Source organism: Lagopus leucura, unplaced genomic scaffold (genome assembly GCF_019238085.1).
Source record: "Lagopus leucura isolate 7727_CA_CO unplaced genomic scaffold, USGS_WTPT01 Super-Scaffold_100022, whole genome shotgun sequence".
NCBI classification, from domain to species: domain Eukaryota; kingdom Metazoa; phylum Chordata; class Aves; order Galliformes; family Phasianidae; genus Lagopus; species Lagopus leucura.
The window spans coordinates 2,863,936-2,885,556 of NW_024962275.1; the positions used below are offsets into that span (position 1 = coordinate 2,863,936).

Consider the following 21,621-nt stretch of genomic DNA (forward strand, 5'->3'; position numbering starts at 1 on the left):
TTCTCCTTGGCTGTCCTCATAGACATACGCCTTCCCAACCTCCCCGAGGGTGGGCAGCCCTGTGCCAACACTGTGCTGGGAGTCCTGGTTACTTTCTCACCGGGACATCACTCCTCTCTGATCCTGTAATCTTCAGCCACCTCCAATCAGGAAGATATTTCAGTATCTTCCAGTCTACCACATTAATAGTGTGCTGTGACCCCCAAATCAGCTACTAAAACGACTTCTGCAGAGATTTCAACTGCGAGGACTCTGGGCTCCTATGTTTTATTACAAAGGAATCCGTTTTGCATTACAAAGGCCAGCAAAGAAACCCTTTTGTGCTGGGTCTGCAGCTCCCAGCCAGGCGCTAAGATGAGCCGTATGCTGAGCTGACTGAGAGACTAAAATATTAACGGCTCATCCCCCTTCTGCTGGCCACGTGGAAGTAATTGCCATGGAGTAAAACAGAGAAAAGATCCATTTATAGCTCTCAGAGAACATTTCTCCCTGAAGGAAGTTACCACTTCTCCACGGATGGGTAAGATTCAGCCTCCCAGCATACTCACGATGCTTCTTTTCTCCTTCCCTCCTCTTAGAATCAGCACATCTGCTGGGCAGACAGAAACGGGGGAGAAATGCTAAGGAATGGGAAGTGATGTGCATTGCAGATCTCCGGGGCAATGCAGCTCTCCATCACCCATCGACAGAAATCTGGAGATGGGAATGCTTGTGCCCCTAAGGAAGCAACTGAAGGTTAAAGCTTAGGCTCCTTTATTTAGGTCAAGTACATCTCCAGCATGGAGCTGCTCAGCCAGCAGCTGAGATGCCCACTGGAGTTGGGAGATAAGGAGATAACCGGGCACAGGGTGAGGGCTGCTGATGAGCAAGAGAGCCAGGCAGCCCAGCACCATGCAGTTCATGCTGCTTTCCACCATTCACAGGCAATGAATGAAAAAAGATGATGTTGTAGCAGCTTTACAGGCTTGGCTCACGGTACATAGTAGGAGGAAACCTTCAAACCCCAGTGCTCGTTATGAGCCATACATCCTTGGCTGTTGTGCGTAATAGTCTGTTCCTAATGAAGCTTGAACTGAAGCCAATGAAATTGTACAAATGTAAGGGAGAGGAAAACAACGAGCCTTGTGCTTCAAGTCTGCATTAAATCTTGCCTGCCGAATAAATGTTAAATATTACAGATCGTTTCACACCTGTGGGTGATGAGAGACAACAATGCTGAGCACAGCACCTGTTGTATTTCACGTTCAGGGCCGGCACACCACCAGTTTTAGAGGCATGTATTGGAAAACACATCTCTGCACATGCTGGTAGACATGATCTGCATAGGAGCCTGTTTTTCAAAGGTTTTACACAGTCTGCTGATCCACTGTAATGAGGAGGAGCCTTTACACAAAACCTCCAGTTTATGAATGTGCCATTTCTATGCAAGGAGTATCAGACTAGATCTGGTGGCTCAGAGTGTTTTGGAAACAGCAAATCACTGAGTACATTGTCTCCACAACCAAGCTAAATGAGACCCCGAGGAACAGGGCAGTCCATGGTCGCTGCCTCCATCATCTCCTTTGCTCTTGATGTGGCTTTTTTTCAGTGGTTCACATGGCAATGATGCTACCATCTGTCCCAGACAGTGCAGCATCTTCCCTTCAATTGTACCCACCAGCTTTGCAGAACCTGGGAGAGCAGAGCTGCCTGGGGGCGTGCATTGCCATTTGTGCCTGAAGGTGAGATGCAGGACCGTGCCTTCTCCCACCCATTTGTTCTTCAGGTGAGGAGCACTCAGTGCATAATCTTCTGTGACAAACGGATTTTCCCCAAGAATCCCATAAAGGGCTTGGAAAGGACTTTTATGGCTTCATAAAGCACTTTGCTAACGACTTGCTTTACCACTGCTAAATCAACTGAAATCATTTAGCACTGTCCTCTTGTAGCTTTCCACATTTGGTCCACAGAGGGGGAAAAAAAATTAAGAGTGCTGACATTTGCAAAATACACCTCAACCAATATTAGACGGTGTTAATTAAAATGACTTGCTGGGTAATGAGCTACAAGAAAAAAAAGAAATCAATCAGAGTCTTAACACAATTAAAGCCAGCTAGCCCAGCTCTGTGCCGGCGCAGCAATTCCAGTGCTCCTGGCAAGTGGCAGCCATCAGCCTGCATGGCTTCCTTCATCCTGGCCAACCTGCCTGTAGAGCATCCTTCAAGCCATCCTGTCCATAACACAGCCTGCATCCTGGCCATCCTATCCATAGTGCATCCTTCATCTCGGCCATCCTGTCCATAGACCATCTTGCATTCCTGAACTGTGATGGAGTTTATGTGTTTCATAGGGTGAACTTGTGCCAAGGGGCAGCAAGGCTCCCCACAGCCCTCTCCTTTCTGCATTCCTTGCCCTTTCTCCAAAAGCAAAGCATTCCATCATAGGTGCACACAGCGCTGAGCCCTGTGCCCTCCCCTCCCAGCACAATCTTCAGGACCCACCTCCAATCAATACCACTGGATGCCTTCAGAGAACACAAAAAAACAATGAGAATAGAGAGAGGGAAGAAGCACTTTGAAGGAAATGTGCTGTTTCTTCCCCTAGAGGTGCCTTTCTGGAGGTGAGGTTGTGTCACAGATTAACAGCGAGGTGAATGTTTTGCAACCTGGCTGCAAGCACTCTGTGTATTTGGAAACTGAATTACAAAATACAATGTGACCCTGCCTCCGAAGAGGGCAATTTCAGTTCTGCATTGGGGAGCAGAGCTTGGCTGTATATTCTCAAAGCAACGTGCAGCTTCTGCTCCAAAATTCATGTAAATGCCTGCCTTAGCCTCACTGCTTCCCTAATACCAGCTCTTTGCTGAGCAGGGGTCTATTTCAGAAAGCGCAGTACATGGCTTCTGCCTGCTGAAGCTCTTGTTAAGTATCAGAGCAAAATGAGCACAACTCGCTAGTAAAAGGAGCCCAGCTGACAGCACTGAGAAAAGCGCTTTTTATTCATCCTCTGAACAGGTACATTCAGGCAAGCAGCAGTAAAAGCTCTGCTTTGCTCAGCCCTGCCCTGCAGGACGATATGCAAAGGCAGAGAAGGAGCTCGGGCTCACAGGCTTCCCACCATATTCCTGCAGCTGTAACAAATAAACCACAATGGGCCTTTTTCACTCGTTCTCTCTTGTGTTTGCCTTCCAAGTTCCTATAGTGTGGAACTGCAGCAGGGATTTGGGGTGAGCCTGCACCAGGAATGTGGTTAACCTCTGTTTGGTTGGGCTCTGAAGCAGTGCTGCATAATCACAACTCTTATGTCCGTATTCATTGCCCAGACCATTATGTGGCATGTTGCATATTGGGTCCAAAGCATTTCACCATTGTAAGTGCGTCTAAAAGAAGAGAGGGAAGAGTTAAAATTGGTTGAGATATGCCATTTTCTCCTCTCTTCAGCTCTCCTCACCCCTGCTGTGTTCAGATGCACTGCAGAGCAAACACACCTTGCTGATTTCTAAATAAATAAGTTATTGCTGCACAAGCACCTGGGTGCCCCCTGCTCTCCCCTCCCCGACTGTTTCTCGCTGGGAGCCAGCTCAGCAGGCAGCTAAATGCAGAGCAGGAGGAGCAGAGCATCTCCTGCTGCAGAGCCATGGGAGAGCTCTTCTCCCATCTCCCACTCCCTCCTGTTACTCTGTGGTGTGATGGCTGTGCAGGAGGAGCAGCCCTGGGTGAGCCTGGGTAAGGAAACCTTTCTCCTGCTCACACAGCAAAGGAGAGGAGAAAACTCCTATTTGTCCCCAGCAGCAAAGCCCACATGATCAAGGGGACCTGAGATTCCAGCTGTCAGCAACAACTGGTGTCATGGCACAGAGCCTTTGCTTCATAATGCAGACCCAAATAATTGATAAGTGCTGCCAGAAGGATCTGAGCAAAGGCAATGCTAGCCTTCCTTACTCCAGCAACGTCTCTGGTGCACGGCCCCCTGAATCAGAAGGATGGTCACATACCTGCTTCAGCTTTAATTTTCTTAAGTAATGCATTGTTAGGAGGGAGGGGAGCTGAGGAAGTGCTTCGGCAAGTCTGTGTGTAGTGATACACTGGCTCTGAAATGTCATCGCTGTGATAGAGCTCTTCAGGGGATGGGGCACATCATCAATCCAGATTTAGGCCCATGTAAAAGCAAATCACATGCAGCAGCCATCATAGGGAAAGACAGAGCCAGGGAGATGAAGCAGGTCAGATCAGAAGCAAAGCAGTTGGGGTTTAAAAAGGAAAGGGGATCCAGCCAAGCTGGGATGAAGTGTTGTGACAAAGCTCCATACCCACACAGCCTGGAGTGTGGCAATGAACCCCCCAGTGCAGCTTTATGGGGATGGAGATGGATGCCAGCTTGCTCCTCACACCTCGAGAGGACTGGAGCATCTCCCCCACACTTTCACAGCCAGCAAAAACATTCACATTTTCTTAAAGGAGGACTCCAAGCAAACACATGGGAGCGTAAGCAATTCATCACTGTCTGAAAGTGAGTCTCTTTGATTTGTGAAGCTTTCAAAGGGTGAAATGCAGGAACGGGCACGTTTGGTCACACCTGAGCTGCTCTGCTTTGGGGATGTGTGAGCATGTTTAATTATCTGCACTGAGAGAGTACATTTGTGTAGCAGAAGGAAAGATGGGAGGATATATAAAAACCCCTTCTTTTCAGAATGAGCTTTTGCAGAAACCAAGCCAAGGCTTGTGCACAGCATCACTCCCATATCCAGACTTGAAAGACTCCAGATCTCACACAGGGACACGTGCTGAGGGAAGATGGGAGCTCCTGCACAGAGCAGCACCTGGAAAGAATCAGACAGACTTCTCACTGCCTCTTCTTCATGGCTGTGAATTTTATACCTGAAGTGCCATAAGCAGCTCTCTGTCCCTCAGGGGCGCTGGGCACCGATGTTGGAAGCAGCACTTAACCAGAGCTGTAAGACTCACAATAAAATACACACATATATATACACACACACACTATATATGCATGTGTTTCTTGTAAATTTGGCCGGACTCTCTTTGTAAAAAGTAAATCAAAAGTGCCTGTGTCATTAAAAAATATGCATGTGTTAAAGAAATAAGAAGTGCGGGCAGCAGAGAAGCCTGTTGCCTTCAGAAAACACTTATCAGCATCTTTGTCAGGAGGAAACCTTTTTTCTCTTTTTTGATAAACTACCAAAGAAGATGGGATGCAGAAATAAATGATGAATGAAAAGCCTTAATTAAATACAAACCAAGAGGGACTTGGGGCATTGCGCTTTAATTCAGTCCTCTGACAGCTCTTCATAAGCCTAAGGACAACAGCTCACATTTTGTAATGCAAATGAACTGCTACACCAGCAACCTTCACTCCTCAACAGAACAGAAGGGAGAGTTGAAAGCTCTGGGAAAAAACACCTCCAAGGGGCCAAGAGGAACGATGTGGTCAGCAGTTTCTCCAGGACTCAGAAGATGGAGTCCCACGAGCATCCTGGCCAGCCCAGCCAGGGTATGGGACCCACAGAGACAAGGGCAAAGGAAATTTGGCCATTCCTGCAGTGTGGAACCATAGGATGTGGGACAAAGCACTGATGAGATGGGATTCGTGTGTCTGCCTTCTGGTGTCAGAAGACAAGTCCTGCCTGCTGGCTGGGTCCAACTGGAAATAGGGTCGCATGGCTCTGAATACATTGATCATAGGTACTGCTGTCAGAGCATCACAAGCTGGAGTGAAATGTTGGGAGAGTACAAACAGGAGGGGGTCACGCAGGTTAAGGGGGACAAAACCTATGAGAATGGTGAGAAATGTTTTTCCAAACAATTTCAGAACTTTCATAAATGCCACCTAAAACACTGAGCCTATAGGCTGGTTGACTTGGAGAAGAGCTGCTCCTTGCAGCTGAGAAGGTGGAGGCGAAAAAGAAAAGGACCAGTGCTGGAATCACCTCCTATTAACATGCAGGGGCCAATTAAAATATCAGCGCGGGCAGATCATAAATGCATCTCCTGAAGTAATATTTCACCTTCAGTCCCCTTCACATCTTGTGCTGAACAGAAAGAGCATTCCCTCTGCGGGCTTTTTTTCCCTTTTCTCTCTCTACCAGTCCTTCCAGATCTAATAAACAGGGCTAATAGACAGCTACATCCAAAGACATACTGCATTTAAGCCTGATGTGAGGATCTGGAGATGGAGCCCTGAAGTGCTGCTTTGTATTCAGCACAAGGCTTTAGCTTGGGGAGCAATGCCAAAGTCGGCACTGAAACTCCTGATTTCACCGTGGAAGACTTAAAAGGCTGCAGGCACAGAGTCACTGGGGAAGGTCTGAACTCACTCATGAGTTTTTTAATAAGACTCCCAAGCTCTCCACTTGGGTTAAGGGAAGATTTATGGGTTGTGAGAAGAGAGGTTCGAGACATTTTATCCAAAGTTCAAATGGGAAGAGAATAACTCTGAGAGAGACAAATGGCAGCGGCCAGGGCTGGCGACAGTGAGCTGACTAGCATGGAGTGATGTGCTCCTGCCTCAGAGCCCCCTGAATGGGTCTCTTCCTCTCCAAAAAGGATGAAGAAGGCAGATGCTGGTCCACAACCTATTTGTGTTCTCATTCCCCTTTAATAATTGGAGCCTTGAGGCAATTCAAGAAGCCTAGAAACAGTCCCAAGCTTTTGCCTTCAGCGGTGCAGTTAGGAATCTCTTCCCCCTTACAACTGATGGATCTCCTTGGGTTGGATGCAGGTCTTGCAGAGCCCACATGGCACCTTGCAGTGAGCACTGCCCATCCCTGCCCACAGCCATAGGACAGACATATAGCTGAGCCCTCCATCATCACTGTTAATCAGCTCATTAACAAAGGTTCGTAAACCAGTCCCAAAGATACGAGGAAGGGAATGGAAAAAAAAAAAAAGGGGATGGAATCAACATCTGATCCATCCTTGAGATTTTTGAGCTTTGGTCTATAGATTCCTTTCTTCTGTCCAGAGCGGGGAGGGGTGAGACCTGTGCAGTTAAACAAATCAATTGATGAATTGTTTCCATGACATTCAAGGGCTGATTCCTGGGCTAATCGTAAAAAAGCATTGCCAGGGGATTTTTAATAAATCCCTTTAATTAAGTGATATGTTTTAGAATTAAATTATGATGAAAACTATAAATCCTTTCACAATGAATGGAGCTCAGCGTGTACAGAAGGAACAGGGCATCCCTCTTCTCTTATCTTTCCCCCTTTCCCTCCCCTTAATACAAAAGGATTCAAACAGTTAATTACCAAACAATACAGGAAGCCGTGCCATTTATCACCCTGCAATCCAGCCTCTTAAGAAGTGAGATTTAACCTTGCACTAGCTAATCCTGTGCTGGCAGAAGGGTTTAATGGCTTTTTTTCCCCTACCCACTGCAGTGCTCCAGGGCTTTGCTCCAGGAGAGTTCCTTATGGCCAGGGCTGTGAGCCCACCTGGGTGTCAGCCATGGGATGTCAGCAATGCATCGCCCCTCCAACATGAGCCAGGTCTGTGCCCTGGCTCAGCACAGGGAGACCCTGACCTGGGGCAGCTGAGAGCAGGAAAGAATGTAGGCAAATGGAAATCGTTCTGGAAAGAGAGGATAAAAGTAAACAGCACTGTGCTTGAAGCTTTACCTGCACAACGGGTTGCTCGACGCATAAGAGTTGTGTTGTACAATGCACGAGCTGCCCTGGTGCAGCACACAGAGTCGATAGGAACCAGAGGGAAACTTAACAGCAAGAGAGATTGCTCCCCAAGACACAGCCTTGTCACAGCTGCTGCAAGCAGAGGCTCTTTGTTAACATACTTACCTTGCTCCGTGATCATTTACGTGCTGCATAAATAGAACTGTTCATTTTCTTCTCCCAGCCAGCTCTCTGTGTCCCCTCCGTGGGGACATCGGTGCAAACAGCTCAGGGTACCAGGCCATTGCAATATCCTTTTCCAACTAAGCTGCCAGTGATTCCAGGAATAAACAGAAGACAAAATATCCAGCTGAAGAGTTGCGATCACGGTGAGGGAAAAACATATAAAGAATAATAAAATACTGAGATATTAATAATAATAAAGAACCTAATAATAGGAACTTGCTTAATTTTAACTTCCCCGTAGTTGTATTAAGAACAGAGCACTGCTGCCATTTCTGAAACCCACAGAGGTTACACCACCAACAGTGGCACTCATCCCACCATTACTTCTTTCACTTCCCAAAGCACTGCTCTGTGGCTGAGCAATTTACCTCCCAACCAGGCAGCTCACAGCCAGTTGCATCTTTCTCTTGAGTCTCCTTCGGGAAGAGAAGAGCCTCAGAGTCAATAAACGCATAAGAATTTTCATTTTAATAAAAATTTAAATGACAATGAGATTTATCAGGTTCCGGATTTTGCCAGCACTCAACCTTTTGGCTCACCTCCCCTTGGATTCAAGGCCAACTTATACACAGAGTGAGCCAATCCCAACACCAATCCCACCATCCCAACCCCAAATCAGTCTGTAAAAGCAGCAGCTTTTCATGTGGCAAAAGCAATCAGGGGATCTCACCTGGTACAAGCCCTGTTTCCTACCACATGTATCAGAATTTAATCCCCCCAAATTTTGGCAAATAAAGCAAGTTTGAATATTTTTCAAGGGGAAAGAGACGCAGGCAGCCCTGAGGTATCCCAGCTTGGGAACATATTGCGGCTCTTTTGGTTGACTTTGCCACAAAGACCACTGTTACAGAACGGGAGTGTTTTGCACAGTGACATTCAAAAGTACCACCTGTGGGTGGCATCTACATGGTCTCTCTCTTTACTGCCAAGGATCCCATTGGGACCATCTTTCCATGTTTCTATCCAGATACAAAACCCCACTAGAATCATGAGAAATGCTAAAGCAAGAGAAAGAACAGTATCTACTGTTTATTTTTTCCTTAGCGAAATCGAGAGTCATAAATTACCCAGTTAAAACTCTCTTGAAAGATGGCAATTGGTGAAACATAACTTACTGCTGGTAAAACACAGACATTTTCAATAATTAATACACAAGATACCTTTAAGAAAGGCAGAGGTCTTGCAGAGTGGAAGGTGCAATTATTGTTTCATTAAAGATTGATTGCATGTGTGGCCATCCATTTGAATAATGGCTCTGCTGACACCTTAAATGGAATGATAAATGAGGTTTGGCGTGCTGCTGTGACTTGATGCTCGTGTTGACTCATGGATGCTAGTGGAAAACTGCAGCTTCTTCCCAGCCCCAAAGGTCACCTGAAATATTAACGAGCTGAAGATCAAGTAACAATGAATAAGGTCAAACAGAATGTTATGGTGACAGGACTGAAATTAATTGCGTGATAATTGTCCTACGTTTTGGCATTTATTTTCAGCTTGTTTTTGTTAATGAAGGATCCCAGAAGCATGGCCCCACTCTGAACTGAAATGCAGTGCCTGCCAGCCACGGCAAAACCATTTCTCTGCTTGGAGAGAGTAGTGAGGTGTACACTGGGTCCCAAACCTCAGCAACGGCCCTTGTGGCTCATCCTGCTCCAGTATAATCATCCCAGCCCCAAGAGAAGCTCAGAAAGCTCTGGGTGTGATTGCTGAGGGCAACTGATGCTGTCACTGATTGTGCTTGATTGAGACAAATGTGTGAAGCCTACAACATTCTGGCTGTAGCACCTGTGGGCTGCTTGGCTGCAGAGACCTGAATGTGTTGGGTTGCTCTTCCCCATAACAAGGAAGGGAACAGAGCTCCTGCAGCCAGCAAGGTATGCGGGGCAGGTGTTACTGCAAGACAAAATACATATTGGAAGAAAATACTTTAATTATATTCATGATTGGTTTTGCCCTAGTCTGCAGTACTGAGGAGACCTCCTTCTATCAAAGTCAATTAAATGGATGCTATTCTCCTAAAACCTGGTAATAAAACAAGGGCTGCACATATCCATTAAATTGCAGTACACAGCCATTAAACTTGCTTTTGCTGCTGCAGTTCATTTACTGCCAGGTTTTGGCATGATTCTGGTCTCATTTACATGGTGTAACAGCAGAGGTTTCACAAGGTTGGTCTGATTTACCACAGTCAGGTACATATATCGACACAATTACAATAGGGTTGAGACAGATACTTCCATTTCAAAGACCCACAAATAATCGTTGTGCATCAATAAACCCGAGAAATCAATGGTTTGCTGAGCAGTTCAGGCACTCTACACACATCCCACACTGGATGGGCTTTGGGCAGCCTGCTCCAGCAGGAGGTGTCCCTGCCCGTGGCAGGAGGTTGGAACCAGATGGTCGGGAAGGTCTCATCCAATCTACTACCAAATCATTTGATTTTGTGATTCTGTTGTTTTATGAGAAAGTTGGCTGAGTGTCTTCTTGTGTCAAGAGCAGTAATGTCCTTCTGGCTTACACTGATTTTTATCAGACACCAACAGATTTGCTGGATTTGCTACATCCCCACAAGGCATGGAGCACAGCAGCACGAAACTTGGGAAAGCAAGACAGAAACCAAGGAGTTCTCACCTGGGATGATGCACTTGGTGTGCCTCTGGGGTACCCTGGTACGATGGCTTTCATCTGCCTTTAAAGCTGCTGCAAGCACAAAGCTGTAATGCTTCCTGGCAATAAGCAGGGCTGTAATGAACCTGGTAAAAAAAAACAAAGGAAAAGGTCACCACGCCCTTGTCTATTAACATGGCCCTGCAGAAAGACCCAGTGACTAATTAAAACTGTGGGCTTAGCAGCCGGGAATACTAATCCTTACATCTGCACTGGCCTTAATTATCTACCTCTGCGTGCTTCCTCGTGAAGAGGAAAAACAACCCATGGTCAATCTAATTGGCTTAATTTTTACAACTGCGTTCCCCCCGAGACTCATTTCTAAAACCATTTGGACCGTCCCTTAAATATCCTCTTCGTATCTCCTTCTGATCATCTCATTCATCCTAATTTGGAATGAAAGACAGAAACTGAAATACAAGGAAGGGTCGTTTTGGTTTTACGTAGTGCTCAGCGTGAATTTCCTGACAGCAATACTCCCAACAGCCCTTCAGCTCAGATTTTGCTGCTGTTTGGGTTCTCGGGGTTAGGCAGCCCTGTGGCTCAGGCTGGACAAGGAATCCAAAATACAGCAAATACCCCCAAAACCTCCCAAAAACTCAGAGCTCGTGGAGGGCCTCAGCCTTTCTTGCTCTCTGTTTGAGCTTTAATTATTAAAGATAAAAGGAAAAAAAAGAAAAAAAGAAGGTGAGAGCTCTGAGATTTATGGCACCCCATCAAGGCTCTGTACACCATGATTTACACAGCCCCAGCATCGGGCTGAGTCCAGGAAGAAAAATGAGCGGTACTGCATGATTTATGAACACCCACCTGGCATTTCCAAAATTCTCCAACAGCAAACGGTTAGGTCAATAATTCTGTTAGTGATCACCGTTGGGATGAGGTCAGGTACCAGACCTATTACAAATGTTTATTTATTTGTTGAATCTGCATTAACTGCAGCCCTTAGCAAGGTCATGCGTTGGCACTGGGGATGCTCCTACAAGCTCTAACCTTGCTCCCAGGGCTCGCTGCTCTGTGGCTGTTGGCACACCTGTCATAATTGATAGCATGTTGACAAACTATTGAATAATTAACTACTGAATAAGTTAAACTTCCCTCATTCCTTGTTTCCATCCAAATCCCACCACATCTTTGGGTTAGGGTGCCCTAGGGCAAAGCAAATCTTCCAGCCCTTATGGTCATTGCATCCAGCACAGGGAATGGGTTCTGTTCCAAAACCCTACCAGCAGATGAACCCTCCAGCATCTTCCCTTCACCGGAGCACTTGCTTTTTTCAATTTGTTTTATTTTAGGCCCGGTACTTATTTATCTTTCAGTAGGCTTTATTTTTCCATAAGAAGGACACGTCAGTAGATGCCACGCACAGACTGAGGGTGCTGAGGTCTTCCATTGGACCCGCACTCCTCAGGAAGCACTGATTTCCCTCAAATCTCTATTCAGTGAATGAAGATGCTCTTCCCTCATGCAGTATTTCATGCTGAATCCATTGCTGAGGATGGGCACTAAAGTAAATCCTCAGCTTCTGAGAAAAAAAAACAGCTTCAGGTGAAATTGATCCCTTCACTCCTTAAAGCCTTTTATTTCACACAGGTGGCTCCTCCAGCCTGGCCTGAAGCACAGCTGGGACAGGCACAGATGAACTCATATTATTTCTCTTCTGTGCTATCATTGCTATGGACTTGGAGATGTCTTCAGAGTGTGACACTGAGCCTAGGGAGCACAGGAGCAGCCCCAGCCTGCTTGGCCCTGTAATGCATTTATCCTGCTGTAATTTACAATACGAGGGGAAAGGCTCTGCCTGAGCCTGTTCTGGGGTTGATCAGCTAGGAAGAGAAAACCCAAGCTGTGCAGTCACCAGCTGCAGCAAACGGAAACTTCTCACCAAGTATTCTTAGAGATGTGGATGGCAGAGAAGCCACTCATCTTCACTTGACTGCCTGTCAACCCGAATTATTCATCGCAAGTGATCAGACATTTGCAAGGCTGCACTTCCTCGGGATTTAAACATACAGGCAGAGGCTCCGTTACAGCCATAAATGAATCTCAACAAATTTAGAAAAGCAGCTAAGTCCCAGATCTGGACAGGGACCAGGGACTTATTCCCATCTCTGGAGAGGATGGGGACCACGAAAAGCAGCAAAGACATCAACACATCAACCCAGATACAGACTGAAGGAGACGTTTATCCCCTGTGACATCCCACACAACCTCTGCACTGCTGGACCTCCTCCATCCTCCTAATGGATCACTGTCAGCCCAGGAAGGGACTCAACTCCCAGCTCTACGGTGCTGGAATCCTGCCTCTGAGAAGTGAGGGATGCACATTCCCACACTGCTCATCTCCCCACTCATCCCCCTTCTTCCCTGTGGTCAAATACAGACTGCAAGCAGTGAGGCTGATTCTGTATTTGAGGTCCTTGCCTTGCTTGCTGCAATAGAGCATGGCCCTGCAGCAGCACAGAGAGCATCAATGCTTTTTATCGAGAACAGCCAAGAGAGCATTTTTAAGTGATCTTCTCTATAAATCATCCATACAGCACCCATAAATCTCATCAGTCAAAGGAAGCAATAGTCAATGATTTATTTTTACAGCTGGCTGAAAAATATGCTTCCAAGTATCCCTCCTAGGAGCAAATGGCTTTTTAACAACATGAGGATCTGGGAAAGTTTCTCATTTTGGAAAGTTTCCCATCCAGAAAAGAGCTGTTTGTGAGCATTTCTGGAATTTTGAATGATGAGAGGACAATAGAATATTTTGCCTTTATTTTTTTTTCCCCCTATTCTACAAAAAAAAAAAAAAAAATGGGTAAATATTCCTTCTGATTCATTTTGCATTACGAGTTATGCTTGGGGGATGGCTTTCAGGGCTTCCATAGCATTACATGACGCAGGAAGATCTCTGACCCACCAGAGAAGTCAAATGGACAAATAGTGAGAAACAGAGGCAAAAGGAACAGGATGAAAAGGCTGCAGAAAAGGAGAGGGTGAAGATGGGACCTGAGCACACACTGAGCCCCTTTACACACCTCAACCTCTTCGTATCCCTTGCACTCCCTCTTCCAAGGCAAAAACATCTCCCAAATTTGCTGTGGTCGGAAGAAAACGCTGCTGCTCCTACCTTCCTCCTGTTCAGTCTTGCTCTCATAGCTCCTGTTTCTGCCTCTTTGTCCCCACCTTGGCCCCTGCATTCAGCCAACACCTTTTAATGCCGCTGGAAGACGTGGCAGTGGTCACCACTTAATGAGATTCCCATTTCCTCCCACCTTCATTTCATTTTCAGCCTTGATTACTGAGCTCGTATTTCAGGCAGATAATTTACACTCCCTTGGCTGCAAACAAACGGGCAGATCATTATCTACAATTGGCCTTTCTGAGAGGACAGCACCTGCTCCCTGCTCCGGTACCAACGGGTTCAAACTGTGGCTTTTCATTTTTATTTTTTTTTATTTTTGTTTTACCTCTGAATGATATTTCTAAGCCCTTTCCCAGACGAGGAGAGATGGCACGTTGGTTACTGATGGAATTTCCATTTAAATTGAGGATGTCGCTCAGTGCAACACGTGTACCTGTTAAAGGAGGCTTTCCTCCAGCACACGGCAGCAAATTATATGATGAGGAAAAAGAAAAAAGGCAGGAAGGGGAGGGAGGAGGAGAGAAGCACAAACCTTGATACTAAGCCCAGCTGGGTGTATGTCTGCAATAAGGATCTTAACAAGGCAGTGGGTAAGGATGGGATTACACACCAGCTCTGCGTGCTATCTGCTCATCAGCAGCTCCTCCTGAAAGCTTCCTCTGCTCACCGATCCAATTAGCTCCATTAGAAACAAAACAACATGAAACCTTTGGCTTTTGGGAAATAAATAGAGATGCAGGCAAGAAAAGGGAGTTGGACTCACCCCAGAAGAGTAGGAAAAGTCTCCATGGGACAGACCTTTTGGATGGTGTTGTTTTTTGGTCTCCAGTTTTAATTCGCTCTGGACAGCAATGGCGATGCACCAAGGCTTTGAGAATTCCTCTCTGGGATAGAGAGGGAATAGAGCACGGTCATCCCATCCCTGAGGCATTGAAGGCCAGGCTGGATGTGGCTCTGGGCAGCCTGGTCTGGAGGTTGGCGACCCTGCACATATAGCAGGAGGGTTGAAACAAGGTCATTCTATGATTCTATGACCCTGTGCTGCTTTCTAGGACTGCACTGTGCTCTGTGCCTCCCAGGCAGCACACAATAAGCTTTTCTTTTTTTTTTAAACACCATTTGCAGGGTCACCTCTGAGCCTAAATCACAGGTGTGAAGTAATCAGCTCCATATTGCATGTTGGTGGTTGCTACGGGGGAAGCAGCGATTAATTTATCGCCCATTCCGAGATGTGAAGAAAGAAAGATAGGAAGGAAAAGGGAGAAAGAAGGAAAAGAGGAAAAAAAATGAAAAAGAAACGGCCCCGAATAATTCTCCCTGAGCCACACAGAGACATTATTTACAGCCCAAAACTTCTGAATGCAAAGCAGAATGCACGGTGCTGATAATGCCATGCCCTGATCGGAGGGAGCAGGCATCTGAGAGAGGGCAATAACGGCGTATTTTCAGCTATCTGGGGAGATTGCAAAAGAATTTTAATTTCAAAGCTGCTGAACAAATTGCAGATGAGACTCCACGAGAAGAAATAACGTCTGGCCATAGATCAGCGTGAGTTGATTTTCTCCCCTTTACAGTAAAGCGCTATCAATCTTCAGAGGGGAGCGAGTTAAAAAATGAAATAAAAAACGAGGTAGCAAGTGAATTATTCCTCAGCCCAAACGGAGGAGGATAAAGGAAAACTGTGTGATCCTTGATGCACAGCCAACGAGGAGTCAGGGATGCCCCATGGCCACACAAGAGCTGGCTGCAAAGGGAGATGCTGTGGCGGCATTGTGTGTGGGTTCCTGCTTGCTTTTATCTGCAGCATTTCACACAAATATTTTGAGCCCAGAGCGTGGTTGACCTTATTAGCAGTGCCTAATAGCAAACAGCTGGCTTTCAATCAAGGGTCTCAAACCCCAGTGAAAACATTTAGCTAATTAGATTGGAAAACACTCCACAATAGAAATGGCTGTGTTTTGCCAGACTTGAAATGAGAGGAAAGAGATAAGGGAGAGAAACATGGAGAAGTGAGTTATGCATCCCCCTCAGTCCTACTAAAAATACACACACCATTCCTGGAGTTCTCTGGGCCCTAGAAAAGCACTAATTAATCCCCGGAGAGCTAAAACGTGGCAGGCTAGAAGCACTGCTGGTCCCTTTCCTGATCTGTGCCAGGGTCAATATTGGAGCCCCATTGGCAGCAATGGAACACGGTTGCCTGGTGCAGTCCCTCCTGGTGCACAGAGAGGAGCTTGGTGTAATAAACACCACAGCAGAATAGATAGGAAAGCAATTAGCTCGGAATACAGAGCCCATAAAGACAGAGATGAGAGAGGCTATCGGGAACCGAATGGCTTTTCCAAAGGCATTCTTCAGTCCTGATGCTTTCCTCCACAGAGCAGTGAGGCTTTGGGCTAATTTGTGCCTTCTCTTTACTCCATGGATGTGAATGCAGGGCTTCGTAGCAACCGAAGCTGCGGGAGCAAGGGGCAGAGATATCTGTACCCATGCATGCTCAAGGACACAGGTTCCTACTCAAAAATATCATTAATATTCCTTAGCAATAGCAGGCTGCTCAACAGCTACGTTGTGCAGGAGTGCTGTGCATCCGGGCCTGCAGGCGTGCTGGGCAGAGCCTTCAGCAGAAACAGCCATAATGCAGAGCTAGGAAGAAAGCAGTGGGAGGAGGAAGAAGGTATTTGTACACAATAAGTATTTAGCTCAGCTTGGTGCTTCCTCTTGAAGAAACTGATATCAGGGATTAACTTTCACATGTTCTGCTTGTTCTGCTTATGCCCTTCAGCAAGGTTAATCTTTGCACAATGCAAGTTTGAAAATTAAATCCACGGAGGTATACAAACTTCCCTTGTAGTTGGATTCAATTTCTTTCATTCACACCAAAATGATATATGCACATGGAATCCACAAACACTTTCCTCTCCAAACAGATAACTCACAATCAGACGCTCCCCTCTGCGTTTCTCCCTGTTGTGTATCTTAATTAATGTTCCAAGCCTGGCAGCTTTTTGATTTCCATTTCAACAGAGTCTCTGATCAGCCTGCTTGAAAGGCGAAGCACAAAGAGGGATGTTGAGCTTTCGGGTGGCTGCTCCTGAAATTCAGCATCGCACTGATGGCCGTGATCTGCCCTGCAGTGGGGATGTTTCAGGTCTCAGGTGGATGGGCTGGAGGCAGGCATGTCACAGAACTACAGAACTGCAAGGGCTGGAAGGGACCTCTGGAGATCACCCAGTGCAACCAACCTCCTGCTAAAGAAGCCGTGTTCAGGGGAGGTGTTGAATATCACCAGAGGAGGAGACTTGCCACCTCTCCAGCAGTTCCATATCTGCCTTGAGCTGAGGAGCCCAGCACCAGGCCCAGCACTCCAGATGTGGAATCCCCAGGGCACAGCAGAGGGGAGGAGAAACTCCCTTGCCCTGCTGGGTGTGTAATTGTAATGCACCCCAGGGTTCCATTGGCCTTCCTAGCCACAAGGGCACACTATTGGCTTGTGATCAACCATTGGTCAACCAGGGCACCAATGGTCTTCCTGGCCATGAGGGCACACTGCTAGCTCATGGTCAATCTCTGATCAGCCAAAAAAACACTGACTTTCTTGGCCATGAGGGCACAGTGCTGCCTGATGGTCAGCCACGGGTCAGCCATGACACCCAGCTCCTTCTCCACAAAGCTCCTCTTCATCAGGACGTCCTCTACGCATACTCAGTATCAGTATCCTCATCCTGTACTGATGTATGTGGTTATTCCTCTCCAGGTGCAGGACTCTACACACACCTTTGTTGAACCTCATCAGGTTCTTCTCCACCCAATTCTCCTGCCAGGGCAGCAGCTCAGCACGTTTCTGTAGCCTGAGACCATAACTCAGGCACAATAAGGGAGCATCCCAGCATCCCGAGGTGGTCACCATCAGCACAGATACACTGTGGGAAGAGTATGGAAGGGTATGAGGATATGGAGAGAATAGAAGACTTTCAGAATTAAAGAGCAGCTGGAAAAAAATAAAATAATAATAAAAAAAAAAATAGCGCAGCGCTGGAAAGTTCCTGCAAAGAGGAACATCTCTTTGTCAAATTAACACAGTAATAATTAGTCAGAACGAGAACACTAAGTCCCAGCGCAGGGCTCGTGGATGGCAGATTTGCTCTCTGCGCTCAGCTGTGTCGAGCAGCGATGCTGGGGGGCCTCTGAGCGTGACAGCCTGTGCTGTACAAGATGTAATTTCAGCGCTTCAGAGCTCTCTTGGTTCTGCATCTCTTTAAAAAAAACAAGCGTGTTGGCTTCTCTCTGAAGAAGAAAAACAGCAGCTTCTTTAGGGTTTTCACGTGTTTGATTTCTTTAGGGTGTTGAGTTTTGCTCTGGGCTATTTGAGAAAACTTATTTAATACAAGCATAAATTGCTAAGTTTTTTTTACTGGGAAGGTAGAAACACACAGGGCCTGCCTGAACTATTGAGCTTGTGCCTCTGGAGAAAATCACTTTGCTGCCATGATGCCCCAGGATGGAAAAATCTGCAGCCAGAAGTTACAAGGAATAAATGAAATAGCAATAGGTGCCATAAATAAAGCTACAGAGCATTAATGCTCTTCTCTCTTTGGGGATCAAAAGCAAAATAGCTTTCAGTGTAGTGACATAAGGAAAACCCAGTGAGAGACCTAAATCCAGCAAGTTGATTACATGCCCAGAAAAGGTGCTGGGAACAAAGCTCTCCTTGCATTGACTCTGGAAGGGGTACAAATGCAGCCGTTCTGCAGGAAGGCTGCCATCCCCCCAGCTGGAAGCAGTAGCGAAGAGATGGGCTGAAAATCAATTCCTGTTAAGCAGTGCTTTCTGGTTGAATTCAGACCTCGAGTTAAGCCTTAAAAAGCTCCAAGATTTTGCTGTGTTGTGCAACAGTGCAATGGCAGAACAGCTGGCAGATATTGAGAACAGCAGCCCAGGTTGGCTGCAAGGGCTGCCAAGCAGCGACCTCACTATATCCTGAAAGGGGGAAAAAAATACATGAGTAGAAATTAAGAAAGGGAAGAAAACAAACCAAGGCCCCACTGCAATGATGATTTATGGATAATTCTATGCTGAAGCATTGCTGCCCACCTGCTGCCTTTGCACTGTGCAAAAAAAAGGAGCTAAAAAGGAAAGCAGAGAGGCAGCTGCACCCAGTGGGCTCAGCTCCAGCAGCTGAGCTGGATGTGGGACCCAGACACAGCAAAAAGCTCTGTAGAATTCTCCAAGCACCTGAAACTTCTGAGGTCTGTCCTGCTCAGGGCACTCAAGTGAAAAATCACGATAACTTGGAAACCACACGTGGTGGAGCGCTGGCTGGGAGGTAAGCAGAGCAGAGAATTTGCAGCAGCATTGCTCACCTGTGAGAGGCTAAAGGGGAGGGGATGCATTCAATGTGCACTGGGTGAGCTTTGCTGGGGACTCAGCAGCTCAGCTCACAGGTGGAAGCAAGCTACCAGGAACCTGCAGCTCCTTTGTGTGTCCTCACGGCCACGGAGAGGGCTGGTTTATTTATTAGCCTGGAGCTGCGAGTCAGATCAGTTCACATCATTTGATTGAGAAGTTATTAAAAAGAAATCAGGTCAAAGCTGGGGAGAAGACGCTGGACAGAAAGTTGCTGAGCACTGAGAGTGATTCTAGTTTTACCTTTTATACCACAAAAGCCTTCTGCCCAACACTTCACATTCTCTCCATGCTGGAGCTCATTCCTCTCCCTCCCTATGACTGCCTCCCACCTCTCTTTGCTGTTTCCCCCTTCCCAGGAGGGCTTTGGTCGCACTCAGGAAGCCCAACCTTTCATATAAAGCACCCATTCACATGTTTTCTCCTACTTATTTTTCACCCAAACTCACGAGATCATAGGGAACAAACCCCCAGGATCTGGTCTCTAAATTTAACTGTAGCCACCACTTCTTTTTTAGCCAGTTGTATTTTTACCCATCTCATCCAAACGTGGTATTTAAGGAGCAGGGAGCAGCATCTCTTCCAGAGATAATAATAGAGCAGGACACATCACAATCGATGCTGGCGTGTCTTGCAATGAGCAAACAGGGTGTGATCGTGGTGGTGTGGATGGAGCTGAACTCTTTGTGCCAGCACTGCACCCATTCCTGGCACGCTGCATCACTCTGCCTGTCCCTGCATCTGTCCTCACATCCGTCCCTGCTGAGCACCAGGGAGCTGACAGACACACGGCCAACATGGAGACTTGGGCCCTTCCTCCAGAAATAGGGCTAAAAAATACATAGGAGAAAGAAAAACTCCAGGTTAACCCAGAAAACAAGCCACAATGCTTTACCTTAGGAAACAGCCTGGTGGCAAGTGTCTGCATCCTCACATCTGGGGAGCTGAAGGGAAAATGCTCTTTAGACTGCACCCTGCTCAGGCTCAGCTCTTTTAATGGCAGCTGGGAAATCAGCTGTTCTGGGTTAAGTGCTGCTCCTGTGCTGGGGTGGGTGCAGAGCATTGCATGCAGTACATGTGGGAGCCCACTGCCTGATTCTGTCCTGGTTTCTGTTTGCACTGATGAGGTCAGCTGGGCCAGAGGGGAACCTCAGAGCACGAAGCAAAACTGAATTATCTTCGTGCTTCAGTAACCTGCTGCTTTCTGTTGTGGATCTTCCGAAAATTACCCTCCAGCTGCACTTGGCACAATTACTGCCCTGTAGCTCTCACACCAAACCACGGACTCTTTGTCATAGGAAAAGAGCTGAAAAATACGTTGTGCTTTCTCATTTGGCAGCTCAACAAACAGCCGATCCTCGCTCAGGTCTCTGCTTTTTCCTAATGGCAGATCAAAGCTGCTCTCAGCATTGAGACCCTGAGGCGCTCATGAGAAGAGTTTGCAGCAGTGCAGTGATCTATGGAAGGGCTAAGTGGGAAGGCAGCCTAGGCGAGGTGAGCATCACCTTCAAACTTCTCAGCATTTGCTTCAATCTTTCCAGCCACGGCTGTGTAACTCGTGCTGTTTTTCTCCAGATTTCTTCCCCCACCTGTAGTACCACTGCATTTTTTGGGGCCTGTTTGGATGAGGATTCGGCCATAGTACTTCAAGATTTTCCAGACCAATCCTTACCTGAACCAATCCTTATCTGCACAGCCCCCTTAACCTGTGGTTTACCACTACTCACAGCCAAAGAATGAAGGGGAGGTGTTGATGGGGCCCAGCTTGCCATGGTCATTGCAAAGCTTTGTGCACAGAGCTGGGTGCATGCATAAGCATACATTTCTTGTAGGTACCTGCTGCATTGCAACGTGCTTTCAAGGTGCAGACATCTCTCCAACCTGTGAACCAGCAGCACCAACCCAAAAGTCTTTGCATGAAGAACCAGAGCAGTGCACAACCAGCCAAGGTTGGTGCTGGTGGACAGATGGGCAATTTCCTACAGCAGTTCCCCAAGCAGCCATCATCTTCTTGCACATCCCAGGAGCACAGATTGCAGAGGTGCACCCATGCTGCTTCCCCCCATGTGCCAGCAGCACCTGCAGGCAGGACTTTGGAGCTCAGCAGCTCAGCCAGCAGTTGCATTTTGTTTCCTGGCTTCACCTCAGGGACCAATGAGTCGAGGACAGGCTGTGATGCCAAGCAACGGCTCCTCGGGTCCATTGCTATAGAGAACTGGCGGCCAATGGTCACAGCTCTGGTACACGGCTGAAGTCCTTCACATTGCTGGCTCCATCCTCACTGAGAAATAGCATTCCAGGCCTGGGAGCTCCTCCCTCTGAGGTCTTTCTCTCCTTATTTACAGCACACGTTCCCTTTCACCACTCCGACGAACTCTTCGTGCATCACCGAGCTCAGGGTTCAGGGGGAAATCCCTCTGCGACCGACTCCAAGAAGACATTCACATCACGTCGGTTTAGGTGGAAACAGTAAACTTGATTTATTGAAAAAAAAAAAAAAAATCTATTACATTTATTCCTTTATTACACAGGTTTAAAATATTTAAAAATAGCTCTTACG

At 46.9% G+C, this 21,621-nt stretch overlaps 1 long non-coding RNA gene across 1 annotated transcript; it reads right to left on the bottom strand.

Moving 5' to 3' along the window:
- Positions 1–9,162: 9,162 nt before the first annotated feature.
- LOC122184390 lies at positions 9,163–19,998 on the bottom strand. Its single transcript, XR_006180542.1, has 3 exons — positions 19,957–19,998; positions 10,484–10,605; positions 9,163–9,223 (listed from the first exon to the last, which is right to left on the bottom strand). It is a non-coding gene; the product is annotated as an uncharacterized LOC122184390 (long non-coding RNA).
- Positions 19,999–21,621: the final 1,623 nt, after the last annotated feature.